Source organism: Eupeodes corollae, chromosome 2 (genome assembly GCF_945859685.1).
Source record: "Eupeodes corollae chromosome 2, idEupCoro1.1, whole genome shotgun sequence".
NCBI classification, from domain to species: Eukaryota; Metazoa; Arthropoda; class Insecta; order Diptera; family Syrphidae; genus Eupeodes; species Eupeodes corollae.
The window spans coordinates 46,818,132-46,834,288 of record NC_079148.1 but is presented as its reverse complement, the minus strand read 5'-3'; positions in this window follow the sequence as shown (position 1 = coordinate 46,834,288).

Sequence of the window (16,157 nt, the reverse complement as noted above, 5' to 3'; positions counted from 1 at the left end):
ACTGCATTGAGTTGGTTTAACAATTGAAAAACTGTACATTAAACATCAAACGTCGTCGTAAATCTACATGCGAGTATATGGACTGTCATCCACATTTATATACTGCTAACTTTTCACAACGCAAACGCACAATCTTTCGAGAGTGAGAGTAGATTTAAATTGAATCTAAACTCTTGTATACCTACTGGATATGGTGAAGTGATGGAGGAGCTCAATAGAAACATTTCAGAGATTGAAAATATGTACAAGCGCGCTTCCAGATGAAGAAACTAATTTTCAGATTATTAACGATAAAATACGTTTGCAGTTTTGTTTTCGGCTTCATTTCTAGACTCCTAATGGCTAACGTTTGTGCGATCTACACAAGTCTAAACGGTTAATATCGATATGATGAATGGTCTGTGAAAGAAGAGATATCCAATTTTATTAATATATTTTTTTTTGTTTGAGGAGATTTATACCTATTTCAACCACAGACAAGGTTTTATAAATAAATTCACAGTAAGGTTGATGTTAATAGAACCATTTTTAAAAGCATTTTGATAAAATGTTTCTGACATTTGTATTTATAAATCTGAAATTTTCTTGAGAAGTAATAGTGTTAAATGTATTAAATAGAAAACTGACTTCCTATGGAACTAATTTAAAAAAGGTCAACATTTTACACCAAGGTCTTTTACTTTCATCTTTATGCGCTTTGCCAGAAGCTCATCCAATAAAATTGGGCAGGTTCAGGCAACATAAGGGAATTTATTTGCAGTCAATTTCATTCTTTGCCGAAATCAACTAGTTAGCTTTTCAAGTGTCATGAATTTTAAATTCAGAAGTTTACTTCGCAAACCTCTACTTTAGGTTCATAGTACAAAAAGTACCAAACAAATTATTGTTTACCAAACACTCCTCAAGTAAGCTTCAGGTCCAACACGATTTGTATATTGTTTTGTAAAGAAATATAAGTTAGTTATTTTCAAAATGACAAGGGACCCATTTACAGAATGTATTAAATGAAGTTGTGCAGAAAATAAATAAATCATAGAGTAATAAAGTTCAACATAATCAACTGTCATTTTGATAGAAATAGACTTGACCTAATAGTTAGGAAGATTTTTCTTGACTAACTTTCCAGTCAACTTTCCATTAAAGTTGCCTTTATTGGAAGGGAATTTTTTGGCATCTGGCCAATCAGATACTAGAAACTTGTCTATTTTCAAGTACCTGTCCATGGGTAGGACTTGTGATGTTGTGAATTGGTCAAGTAAACAAACAACACTATCATGAAATGTACTTTCCCTCTAAGTATTAGGTATACTGCTAACTTTTTTAACATTTCAGTTGAGTTTTAGTTGTGAAAACAAACAAAAAGTGTACACTTTAATTGACAGTTTAACAACCAACCTTTTGACAATTCACAGAGTTTATATGTGCAATGGTTTTATTAAAAAATTGGCTGCAAAAATGTCACCATTTTCTAATGATTTTTAAAAAGCGTTGTATTCTTAATAATTCTTAATTGTCAAATGTGAAACGATGACAGCTTTAAAATTGACAGCTGTCCGAATAGCTGGCTATTCAAAATGAAATTGCTCATTGGCAATGTATGCGCCTAGTCGTGTCATAAATTCGTTTACAACACTTCAAGACCTTGTTGCTAAAAAATCTATTTGATACAGAATGGTTATCTTATTTTTAAAAATGTTGACATTAATAAGCAATGAATAAATGTCAATTCTGTTCCAATAAAGTAAGAAAATAGAATAGTCATCATTTTCTAATATATGTACGTAAAGTATGGACTTTGGTGCAATTGTCTTGTTTTAAAATCTGCAATTTCGGAAATCAGATTCTTCACCCAGTTTGCCATATTAAAAGAGTAGTCTGCTACGTTAATCTATGAACGCAATACGGGAACGAATGCCACTAAAACCCCTAGGTTAGGTTAGGTTATAGTGGCTGTCCAATATGGAAACGGACACACTTAGGCCAGTTTAATGGCCCATTGTGATACCACATGAATCTTGAGGCTTTCTCCTAAACTCTATGGAACCAGTCCCTTACGAAACTTGAGAGGCTGATTATACCGATATGATTTAGATCGTTTAGATCGTTAAAGAAGAATACTCCTAGGTAATTCTTGCGTTTTCGAGCTAGAGTAGGTCATGTGCAGAGAAGATGAAGAACCGTTTCTTCCTTATTGTGGATAGAGTCAAAGGGCTTTCACTGTGGAATTCGAGATATAAGCGTGAAATAAAGATTTTTACATTTGATGAAGTTTATAACAAACTAAAACTGATATTCTAAGGGTCAAATGTTACCATCACCAAGCTTCTATAATGGTTTGTTTGGAAATCTTACCCAAAATGTCACATCTCGCCAATTTTGGGAACAATTATGGATAATTTTACAAGATTCTTTTGAGGAAAAACAAAGCCAAGATAACACAATAAAAGTGCCTAAGGGTCAATATCGTAAGTTTTATGGGAGCTTAACATAAGCTCTCGGGAAGGCCATATTTTAATCGAGCTAGAATTGGCTAGAGCTTGCTTGAATAATGTCTCGTAGGAATGTTTAAATCATTAAAATAGAGTGTCAAAAATGTCAATAGAAATAGTGTGTACCACTTTAGGTCGATGACCGCAAGGCTTAAGGGCTGGAATTAATGTTAAGGTCAGTGAAACTATTTCTTGAATTAAACTGAATTTATGGCCTAAAACAGCATACAAAAAAAATGTTAAGTATGCAGTTTTTATCGTATGGTGTTGTTTGCTTGTTACAGAACTTATGGTACGACTACGGACATACACAAAAAGACAACGTTAAGAAATTGTCTTCCAAAATTATCTCAAAGAAATTGTTCAAAGAAATTGTTCATTCAAAATTTTTATAAATACGAAGTCAATTTGGTTAAACTCCTAAAACTATCTTTAGAGACGAAACTTCGAGTCCAACTTGATAGTGTTTATTCCGCATAGAAAGATTCCAGACAAAATAGCAACTCTGGTGGAAAGTGACATCGACCAATTTGCTGAGCTCAACAGAGGTAGCAGCTGATTAAGAACAGCTTGCTAGAATGGCTTCTTAATTAAGGCAGTAAGCGTTACAATAATTTTAACGCATTCTAAAATTATTAACACCAAAACACAATATCGAAATAGAAAGTGTCACAATATTTTTATAATATTCAAAAGTTAGTTTTAAGAACCTGATCTTAAGACACTTGACCTTGAACAACTATTTATGCTAATTTTGTGAGTTTGACTTTATTATAAATTCCCTTTCTCAAAACATACTGCACTGTAACAGTGCCATATAAAATGCACTTATGGGTCAACCAAATGAACCTCACTGTAAATTATATTCGTCAACAATATCTATCTCAGCCAGCCCAACAGTGCACTGGCCAAAAGAACTGCATAGCTTAAACCTCTACCGCTGAGCTGGTCGCGCCGCGCCGCGCCGGCCGCTACCTCAGCTTTAGCCGCCCATCATCATCATCATCGTCGTCGTCTTTGCCGTCTATGTGCAACTGTAATGCGTCGAAGAAGAAATAAACAGTCAGCCACCTCTAATTTTCTTTCTTCGCGAGTTAGGAGGTTGAGATCGCGAGACTTGGGAGTTGGGACCAATTTCTTCTTCGAGAAATCTATCTTTTCTGCCTTTAACTCATATACTCTTTGGCCATTGTTGCGCTTACACGTGATATTTCTGTGGTCTCAGCCAACATATCGTCTGCGAACCCATAACGAACTCGAAGCATCTTTCTTTTAGTGTAAATCTATTTGAGCTAAATATTATCTATCGTCTTCGATGTTGCTTACAGTATAAAAATCGTGTGCATATATTATAAAAATAAAAAATAGTATAATGCTGTTTGTTTGTTTAAAGAATTTTTCCCGCTACGCTGCTGCTGCTGCTGTTTGATTTTGAATTGTTTGTTTTTATCTCAAAACTTAACCAACATATCTGCTATAGTGTCTATATGGTATATAGTTGTTCAAATGCTATGAAAGTTCATAAATACGTTTATGGTTGAAGATGGTGTTCGAAAGTTAAAGTGCATTTCGTGTACCTTTGTTGTTTCTTTTTATACATTTTATTATTTTATTTAAACAAAAAAGAAACAGTTCACTTTGGATTGTGTGTAATGTTAAAAAAGAATACTTTAGTGCAGTTTGCATTTGTTTAAGATTTTTCTTTTTCTTGTTTTGTTAAATTTCGATATAAATTAAACTTCAAAAAAATTGGTGGTGCTGCAAGTAGTGAGAGTAATGAGAAAGCTAAAATTACCCGGATGAGCTCTTTCAAAAGGTAAGTTTTACTTCGATCCATCTATCCATGGTACCTAACTTTGTGTATAGTTTTGAAAAGATATGAACATATTTTTTCTAATAACTTAGTTAACCACAAACTTTTATTACTTTTATCTCATCTTTTATGAGCTCTAAGTAAAATGACCACAGGTCATGATGCAAGAAAAATGTTAGGTCTTATGTTATTTAATAGTTAAAATAAATATATAAAAATATAAATACAAAGTAAGAAGTATTTTTTGTGTAATCGTATTTGCTGAAAAGATACTTTACTCGTAAAATGCAATAGCAATTTATAAACTTGGAAAGGAAAAAATGTATTTGAAAAAGTTAGTGAAGATTGCATTTTTGTGTACTTCTATACTTTTTACGTCCAAATAAATACTATTTATCTATCACCATAAAGTTTGAGAAATTTGAACCACTGTAGATATAATCTAAAATTAAAAAGCAGGAGGGCATCTACTTGCATAGAAAACTGGAATAAAACCAATTCAGCCTTTAGAAGATTCATATCGATTCTGCTTCAGTATAGGATAAATAATGGAATTATTGCATCGGAAAATATAAATTCTTAAAGCACGAATCTTTCCCTTAAAAACTTCTTTTCAAAACTAAGGTAATGCATTTTGAGAGATCGTTGACGTGTTTGAAATTTAATAGCAGTCCTTTATAATTTTCGAAAAATAGAAATAACCGATTTTCTATCAAGTGCGTTGTTCGTTTATACGAGTGGGTGATTTTTTATACAATATATAAGTAAAATAAATAAATTAGGTGGCGCAACAGTTCATTGACAACTAGAGCCTAGTGACTTACAACTCTCAACCATTCCTGTGTGCGAGCAATGTTGTTTTAAGCCGTATCAAAACAGCGTATTTGAGAAAGCACTTTTTATGAAAAGAATTACAGTACCTGTGAAAAAACTTTAGATGGCACAGGCAGGGATTGATTCAAGACCTCCGGCACGACAGTCCTACACACCAACCATCACTCCATGGGTACTACTTTATTTTATAAATACTATATTTATTTATATAAACAATATAATAGTTGTATAATATTACACAATTGTTTGGTATTAAATCAGCTGATAATTGCTGAAAATTGTCTGTCTCCCAGTTTAAAAAAAAAATGTTTACACGGTTAGAAGACTTAAGGGGGTATTCGGTCTAGAAATAAAAAAAATCGATTTTTTTGTTTTCATATTTTCATAGTTTAACTATTTAAGAATATGTCTACGAGAGAATTTTCTCAAACTCAAATTATTTTGGGAGAAATAAGTATTTTGCTGAGCAGCCATCCAAATCGGTTGGGCTGCAACTAATCGAACAAAAGACATAATGGGGTACTTTAAACGCGTTTTTCTCAGAACTGTCTTTTTGAATCTGATACCCACGATTTCTCAGGTTCTGCCGCACCGATTTACTTGAAAATTTAAGAGAGTCTTCTTTAGGGACTTGTCTACGTCCGGAAGTACGGCCATCTCCAAATTTTCATTTTTACTATTTTTAACAAATCGAAGAATGAGTGATCATTTTTTTTTTTAAGCAGTCGCCATTTTGTAAAAAAAAAATGTTTGTAACTTTTCCGTAGTTCCAGACATTGCGACATTATTGTAGATTAATAATCTTTTTTAGTTTTTGATTTCTGATTTCTGGGAGATTTAAAATCGTGGGTATGGTCACGCACCAAATTTTTGAGACGCACCACTCCATCAGCTGATAACTAACGGAATTTTGATTTATTCTTTACTTTTTTATTTTGTTTTGTATGCTTCTAATGTGAATAAATAATGTATAAAAAAATTGATGGTAAAATTGTTGCTTGCTTTTGTCTACAGCACTTCAAAAATTACCTAAAATTCATTTCTCTAGACCAGAATGCCCCCTTCATAAAATAAATAATGAAGCAAGCAATATCGTCTTTCTTGTATAGTCTGTTTATGCGTCCAATCCTTTGCAACTTTTGTTTGTATGACTTCTTTTTCGTTATTTTGTCAGACGGTGAATTCTTATTTTCATAGTTTTGTATTCTTACAAAATCCTGTTGTTGTTTCCTGATCAAAAAATTGTTTGCCTATTAAATTAAATCAGTGGACAGTCTTGCAATTATTTGAAAGTTTAAAAGTTGTGTGTTTAGACAAGTTTTAACTTTAAAAGTCGGATATTTTTCTGATAGAAAATTGGCTGCCAATTTTGTTCTGTCTCTTTTGATGGTTTACATGATTGATAGAAACATTATTAAAATGTTTTGAGAAAAAACTGCAATCTTTGGAAGACCTTTCAATAGTTAGTCAGTTTAAGGTACCTTTAATAATATCCATGGACCGATAGTCAAATTTTATTTGTAGTAAATGATACAACATCTTTTTTGAAACTGAAGTTGGTGGTTAGCGTGCGATATGTACACATATTTTGACCAATGAAAAGTGTATATTTTCTATTTTCATTTTCTACTAGGAAAATGAGCCATTATTCATTATATTGCGGATTACTGTGGTTCTAGTTTTGCAGATCTTATAACATAACCAACACGAATATCTTTCCCAATTCATAATTTTTTTGATACAAAATTACTTAAATTTTTTAGAAAATCTCGAAAACGCTTCTTTAGAAAAAGTATTGATTTGAAAAAAAAGAAAACATTTTTGCTCAATTCTCAAAAAGCCGCTACGTTAAATTTTAGTGATTTGTTAAATTCATGTATCTTCTTATTTTTTCCATTTACGTTCGTTAGCTTTGTTAGACTGTTTGAGGAAAACTAGTTAATATTTTATAAGACAGAAAAGAGTTAAGGTTTTGCATAAGCAAATTGATTAAAACAAAATTCCAACTTATAAAATGACGATTCTTTAATAGTTTCCACCAATTCTTATACTAACTAATTGGTACAGACTTAGACGATTTAGTTGATTAGAATAAAAAGGAATCAGTTTTAGTTTTTATAGTTTGATCTGAAGAACAAATGTGAAGTGACAGTTGAAAAATTGGCTCATAATGGTGATTATATCCGTTTTTGAAAAAAAGGATGACTATTAAAGCCTCAATTTGGACCCACATTTTTGGATCTAAAGAGTGTTTAAAACAAAATGCATGTCTGGATCGCATGAACTTCCTCTAGTATCCAAAGATTCTGTTTAAAAAGACTTAACTTAAGATTTAAAAATAGACCTGCAAAATAAGTTTCGCTTCAAACATTTGAATGCCATTTGATTTATCTAAAAAACCTTAATTTTCAAAATTTTAATTTTCGTAATTAATATTTTATTTATAAATTTTTTCAATTTTTGTTTTGCAGTTGTTTATAATTGTTTATAGTAAACAAAATTTTAACCCATTTTTAAGATACAGAATTTTGAAAAAGAAAGATATATTTTTCTTAAATCCAAAATAAAAAAACGTTGACAGTTTTGATCATCATGAAATCGGTTCATGAGTTCCTTATATTTTAATCCTTAAAACCTTAACCTTAATTTCCAGGTATGGACTCAGTTAACCCAATAGTTAGGGCTATAGGGGTGTGGAAAGACAGACGGACAAAATCGTAGAACCCAATTTTTTTACTTCTCTTCCATCTTAATATCATGTTTTACTAAAACCTTGAGTTCGAAAAGTAAATAGTTCCTTCCAGAGCTGCCAATGATGAGCTCATAAAGAGTAGTATATTGCATAAAAAAACGTAGCAGGTTTGAAAAAATGTAGTAGATAATGAAAAATGAATGATAATTGCAATGAATGCATTCAGAGGGTGCAAATGGGTTTTTGGATTGGCAAAAATGAATCAATTCAACACATTATATTTGAATTTTTGATTGTATTAGAAAAAATTAGACTAACGCACAAATGTAGTAGAAAATTGTTGATTACTACATATGGAGCATATGGAGTACATTGGTAGCCCTGGTTCCTTCCCTACGACCAAGTCGTTTACTTTTTTTTTGCATCTTAAATGCGACCATTGTTTATTTTTATAACAATTCATTCCATTGACTGATATCGAAAGTATCACGGTTTTAACAGTTTCAAAGAAAGTGTTGTGATCTTTTCAACATATGTACATACATTCAAACATATGTATTTTTTTTTAATTTATGCAAAACAAACAAACAAAAGATCGAATTATTTTTTTTTACAAATTAAATGTTATTTTATAAACTTTTTTCGATTAATCAAAGTGTGAGAGTTACGCATATGGTATACGTCTTTAATCGTTATAAATACAGACAGATGATACGGACAAAAAGCTTCTTTCTTTCACTATTGATTTATTATAAATTCAAAAAATTATCATTTCATTCAAAGTTTCATTCGTTGACATTTGTTCCGTTATTCACTTTTGATCTAGATTTCAATAGAAAATTTAAATAATAGATTTATTATTAACTTGATTGAGGTGTTTTATGTTTGAATCTTTTGATGCTTTATATTTTTTTGTTGTTGACATTATTGCTAGCGGTCAAGACATAATAGGCGGATCTAAGAAGTCGTGTCCGGAAATACTGTAACGTGGACCCAGGAGATAATAAACAAATTCGCACAACTTCAAGTTTTATGAGCGTAGTGATTATTTCGTCAATATTTAAAACGTACATAGCTCGTCATCGCCTAAAAGTTAAAGAATTTCTTTGTTTAAGTTGAGGGCAATTTATAACGGTTTGAAAATAGGATTTTTTGAAAATATCAACAGCATAAATAATTTAAATCTGCGTGCATACAAAATTTACCATATTCTTTTTTTATGCGTTACATGAGATTATCTCAAATTTTGTGGGATATCCGCATTGATCTTGCAGCAATGTAACAAGTTGTTAACTTTGAAGCCATTAAATTAAACAATGTTTGCACATAATTCTCTTTGTTTAAAATGTATAGCTTTAAACGAATAACGACAGAAGACTGTAGGCTCCTTTCTCTTATTATTATAGTTCCACTATTTTCTCCCGCATATACATCGGGCGGGTGACGGACTGAATGGCCGGAGCACAGTGGCAACTAATTTTTTGAACAAAATGCGTGTTGTTGTAAAAAAACACTCCTTTGGTTCGTCGTTGCCACCGCCGCCGCTTTGTCGCCGTTTAAATTGATGAAAGGTGCCCGCAGCAATATTTTGTTTTGTTTTTAGTAAATTTTAGGAATACAGGTTCTTGCAACTTGCAACAGTACCAGCACTGCACTATGCACCAACAGCAATTATGATTTTTACGTTGTTTTTATTTTCTTATATTCCGAAAATTATATTAATGGAGTTGTTACTTGTTTTCTATTACATACGTCCAAGATATTTGTCTAAACAAGTACATAAAGATATTGGTGGACATGATCGCGGCAATACGGCAATGAAAGTTTTATCAAAAGTGAAAACTTATCAGAAAGTTATAAGAAATAATTGGTATAATATTCGTTTTCCAGTTTAACACACTTGCACTTGCACTCGTTCGCTTAAGATGTTGCCTCATGCCTAAGCGAGACACTCATGTAACTTTAAAATTCAAATAGATATTTATGATGGAAATAAAATTAGAAATTAATTTATTTTTTTCTATGAAAATAAAAAAAATAATTTTCATCGTTACATATTTATATCGTTTCTTCATATACAACAAATTGATATGCGGGAATGGAAGAGTTGTTAATTATTTATTTTTATTTTATTATTTATGAAGAAAACAAATTTTCCGACACAAATGTTGAATTTAGATATTAACGAAGAGTCGTTAGAGATAAGAGTACGTACAATTATTAGTCAATATTTTGGTCATAAATAATATCGTTCTATTGCTTTAGAGACAATGAATATATTATTTTTTTAAAATAACAGGTACAACAAAAACCAGTGTACGATGTCTTTGATCCCAGCTTAGTTGAACTTGCGTGATGGTTACTGTGATGGTCTGCCATGCTAGAGGACCAGCTCTATAGAATCTGCTTGTAGTATCTACATTTTTTCCTCTTACGAGAAATTTAAAAAAACTCCAAGAGTGGTTTTGTTTTGATATACAAATTTTAGACCCCTGTCACTACGCGCACACTAGTTTTTACGCATTTACAAATCCATTATAGGTTATTGTGAATGTCAATGTTATAATTAATTAATTTACCACATTCATATTACTGCTGAACTAAGTCTCAGGATTTCTATACCACCTACTTATATACCGATGGATCAAAAACTAATGAGGGGTTCGGTGGAAGCTTGTATTATAAACGACGTCTCTCATTTAGCCTACTCAATCGCTGTAGCGTGTTCAAGATTCATTCATTCTTGTCCTGAACTATGGAAAACGTAATATTGACACCTGATTTATGGATTTTCTCAGTTAGTCAGGCTGCCAATAAATCCTTGTACTCTATCCTTAAGGCCATAAGTGATGGATATTTGATTTGTGCCGGGCCATAGAGATATAACAGAAAATTAAAATGCTAAAAAAGGTACAGTACTACCCATTCTATCACTTTTTGGCTAATGCTGATACATAAAAGTCGCTAAGTGTAAGCTTTTGTTTAAATAATACGTTATAAAGAAAACCAACAGCAGGTGGAATAATATCACCACCTGTCAGTCCCCGGAAAACATCTGGACTAACCTAGATTCAAAACGTTCAAGGTGTTTTATATCTTCAAGCAGATTTCAAATAATCTCGATAACCGAACAGTGCCTTATAGGAAAGCACTCCACGGGCCTAGGCGTATTGTCAAATGACATTTGCTCAAAAACTAAAGCGGTACTTAGCAAATTTAAACGATTTCAGACACACTAACACGTTTCGTAAGAAACTTCCATTGATTTCATTGAGCTCAGACGAAGGTCTGAAGATTCATGTGCTATCACAACTTGCCTGAGTGTGTCTTACTCCATCACTGACAGTAACTTCAAGGAACAAAGTTTAAGAAGTTTGATTTTTTTTTTCAAATTTAAATGTTGAATTTATAATATGTTTGTAAGTTCAAAGATACAGTTGTCCAAAAAAAAACTTACCAACATTTTGCATTCTGAATTATTACTTAAAAAAACATTAATTTGAAATAATTTTTCGATTCGAATGTGCTGATAATATTGAAAAATATTAAGTTGTCATTTTGACAATTGCGAAGAATATGATTGCAAAACTTAACCAACAAATTGTAAAGGGTGATTTTTTTGAGGTTAGGATTTTCATGCATTAGTATTTGACAGATCACGCGGGATTTCAGACATGGTGTCAAAGAGAAAGATGCTCAGTATGCTTTGACATTTCATCATGAATAGACTTACTAACGAGCAACGCTTGCAAATCATTGAATTTTATTACCAAAATCAGTGTTCGGTTCGAAATGTGTTTCGCGCTTTACGTCCGATTTATGGTCTACATAATCGACCAAGTGAAACAAACAAACAATTAATGCGATTGTGACCAAGTTTCGCACTCAGTTTACTTTATTGGACATTAAACCAACCACACGAATGCGTACAGTGCGTACAGAAGAGAATATTGCGTCTGTTTCTGAGAGTGTTGCTGAAGACCATGAAATGTCGATTCGTCGCCGTTCGCATCAATTGGGTTTGTGTTATTCGACCACATGGAAGATTTAACGCAAAGATCTTGGTGTAAAACCGTATAAAATACAGCTCGTGCAAGAACTGAAGCCGAACGATCTGCCACAACGTCGAATTTTCAGTGAATGGGCTCTAGAAAAGTTGGCAGAAAATCCGCTTTTTTATCGACTAATTTTGTTCAGCGATGAGGCTCATTTCTGGTTGAGTGGCTACGTAAATAAGCAAAATTGCCGCATTTGGAGTGAAGAGCAACCAGAAGCCGTTCAAGAACTGCAGATGCATCCCGAAAAATGCACTGTTTGGTGTGGTTTGTACGCTGGTGGAATCATTGGACCGTATTTTTTCATAGATGCTGTTGGACGCAACGTTACGGTGAATGGCGATCGCTATCGTTCAATGCTAACAAACTTTTTGTTGCCGAAAATGGAAGAACTGAACTTGGTTGACATGTGGTTTCAACAAGATGGCGCTACATGCCACACAGCTCGCGATTCTATGGCCATTTTGAGGGAAAACTTCGGAGAACAATTCATCTTAAGGAATGGACCGGTAAGTTGGCCACCAAGATCATGCGATTTGACGCTTTTAGACTATTTTGTATGTTGCTACGTCAAGTCTAAAGTCTACACAAATAAGCCAGCAACTATTCCAGCTTTGGAAGACAACATTTCCGAAGAAATTCGGGCTATTCCGGCCGAAATGCTCGAAAAAGTTACCCAAAATTGGACTTTCCGAATGGACCACCTAAGACGCAGCCGCGGTCAACATTTAAATGAAATTATCTTCAAAAAGTAAATGTCATGGACCAATCTAACGTTTCAAATAAAGAATCGATGAGATTTTGCAAATTGTATGCGTTTTTTTTTTTTTAAAGTTCTCAAGCTCTTAAAAAATCACCGTTTATTTTCAATTTGACAACTTTCAAAAACCATTTTTATTTGAAAAAAGAGGGGCAATCAACTGTATCTTTGAACGTACATTTCAAAATTGCAACTTTACTTAACTTACCTTTACATTAAATCGCCTGCATAGAAAACTCAAAACATTATTATTAACTTTATTTTGTATGGTAATGAAATAATACCTTTTAATTTTCCAATTTGATAAAAAATCTTTCTATAAAAATACATATACATATATACAAATTTAAAAACACAACAAATTAGTTAATCACCGATTTATAAAGTTCAGCTTTTTAATATTGTAAGAAAATTTCACTTGACTTTGAAAGGAAAGGAGTTCCTTGGATAGCTTTCCAGTCAACTTTACAATAGAGTTGCCTTGACTCTTTAGTGTTAGGTAAAAAGGTCTTAAGTCAAAAAGTCTTTTTTAGGGTTTTTATTCAATAAGACGGTCTTTTCTAGTGTTTTTCGTTTAATACCAACAACTTGAGTCTAGAACAGCTTCTAAATACGGGGCTATTTTTTATAAGTATGTATCTATGAATGTAATATTAAGTTTTTAAATTGAAAGCTGTGATGAAATAAATTAATCAGGTGGCGTAAAAGTCCATAGAGAACCACGGCTAAGTGAGTTAGAACTGGTTGGCGCATAGAACATCTGGCATGACAGTTCTATGCGCCAACTATCATATTAAAAAAAAATTGTCACAGTGTAACTATACTATTTTTACTTGCTACATAAAAGAAGTATATGACAAGGTTTGGATTCGTAAAAAATTTCGAACTCGAGATTTAAATCAAACATCATGATGGTAGAGAAGTACAAAAAAGTAGGTCCCCCGATTCCGTCCGTCGGTCTGTCTGTCCTGGCCTCTACAACACAAAAAATTGGGTCGATTGACTACAAATTTGGAAAATAAAGTTTTGAGCCGATTCGTATTTTGTTTAAGACTAAAAATAACAGTAGTCCCAAAGTAGATTGGAACTAGGCCCCCATGACTGCTTGCAGAAATGCATCCCCAAAACATTACTGATCCACCACCATGGGACATGGTCTGTAAGACTTGAGCAAACTTTGTATGCATTTCTTTCCGCATTGGAACAGATTTCTTTTTAGGTGATCCATGAAACTGAAATGAACTTTTATCAGTCCATAAAACTTTGTTCCAGAAGCTAAGAGGCTCATTTACGTATTCCCTTGCGAATTTCAATCTTTTTAATTTGCTCTTAGGAGTTATAAATGGTATCTTTCTAACGGTAAACGTCCCAAAATTATATTCTTTGAGACGTCAGTTCTCTGCATATTTGTTAAATAGACAAGCCGGAATTAAATCTTACGACAATAGATGCACTAACCTCAATACTTTCTACCGTTTAACCCATTTTGCACAAATAGGAGAAATAATGAATTGAACTTTTTGATATATGCTTAAAATATGTAAAAAAATATTATTTTAACTTACCAAGCAAACTGAAGAACATCCGTCAAAATAGTTTTGTCACTCATAAAATAGCACTTTAAATACAAAAAAGCAGCCTTGCAGAAGAACACTATCCAAATGACTGAGTTTGACCATCACGTGATCTATTATAACGTACTTATTAACTTGTTATCGATTGCTCTTTCAAACTTTAACCGTTATAAGTTATTATCACAAGAGCGAGAAATGTACATTTGTCAAAATAGTTATGCCGACCGACCACTGTACGATTTCTTTTTTTAATTCGTAAAAACAGCTTTAAAATTTGTATTTCTTTGGAATTCAAAAGCTAAACAAATAAGAAAATTCACTTGAATAAAATGTTTCTATCAAAGAAGTTGCAGAAATAGGATTCTATGTACTATTTAACATCTATTTTTAATTCCAAGAATCTCACATTCGCAACAAAATTATCACAAATATTTGGAATTACTTCAAATCAGAACAAAAACCTAAATACCGAATACTGGTTACGGTTTCCAAGTTATCATTACCATAATTTTTTAAGATTCAGTAATTTTTTTAGTGTTTTTTAGTTAAAACCAACTTGTATTCAAATATAAAACACCTACTGAACGTTTTTTTTTGTATCTACTATCAATTAATCATCTATATTATTTGATTTCCTGAAATCTTCATGTTGTTTTTTATCTAGCCCATTTAGAATTCTTTTTAATGGCATGGAATGTAAAAATGCATGAATCAAGACACGGTGGAGATCACAATTTAAATACCTCTGTTTCTTTTAAGACCATATTCCATCAATTCAGACGTATATAGAATTATTATTTAATATAAGATAATTTTTCTATGCAGACTGCACATTACCACAAAATTCTACATCTGCGTGCTTCCTATAATTTTAACTTAGCACAAGCTATACATGAGGTAGAAAAAAGGTATACTTCATAAGTCCATTGAAATACTGATATAGTAGGTAAAAGGTAGAGCTATAACTTAAGCCAATTTATTGTTGAGCGCGAGTGACTTATAATTATGGAGTATTGCACATAACTAAACTTTTTATTTTGTTTAACATAACTTTGTAATATTATATTATACGTATACATATATGTATATCAACTGTTGTAACTGCATCTTTAATTGATCTGACAACCGGGTGCAAAATAATTCTTTATATAGAATTTGACATGTTGAAAATACAAGAAATTAAAATTAATAACACAAGGAATGTGCCAGTGCTATGGATTCTCTGATAGCTTTAAATTTGTATACACTTAAAAGTACTTTCAAAAACCTATTGTTAATAACTAACAGCCAAATTAATAAAAGACGCTTATTCGACCTTAATTTTGCGAGTTAATTAAACCAGGGAATAAAAGTTAAGCTGTGGGTTAAAATGTTGCATGAATAAAACCAAAATGTTTATGAAAAAGTAAAGTCTTTACCAAAAACCTTTGATTCCTGGTTGGAAACTTAAAATTTCTTTTTAAGTTCCGCAGACTGGGGTTATTTTTCGCATGGGTTTTGACAGCAAATTGTGATAATTTTTAAACACACCTAGGAATTCTATTGTGCCTGTCAAAATTATTAGCATTTTTCAATTGTTTGTATTGTGTCTATTTTCTGTCCCCCTCTTGTGTGCCTATTTAGGTCATCTTCGAGAATTGCAAAAAGTTTCCTCATATTTTCCTTGGAAAACCTATATTTCCTCCTGAAATCCTCCTCGCTTAGGACTTGAGCTCGATCATACCTTGCTGATTGTCCAATAATTGAAAGACTCGACAAATCCAGCACACATTAGTATAACAAAATTAAATATTTACTTATTCTTCTAATTTCAGACTAAATCTGACACATTTGGATCTTATTCCTTCGCTAAACCACCTTCTTCTGTGGTTTAACTTAGTAAACGTCACTTAGTCTCTTCGTTATTCCACGTTTATTAACTTAGCTGGCAACCAAATTAA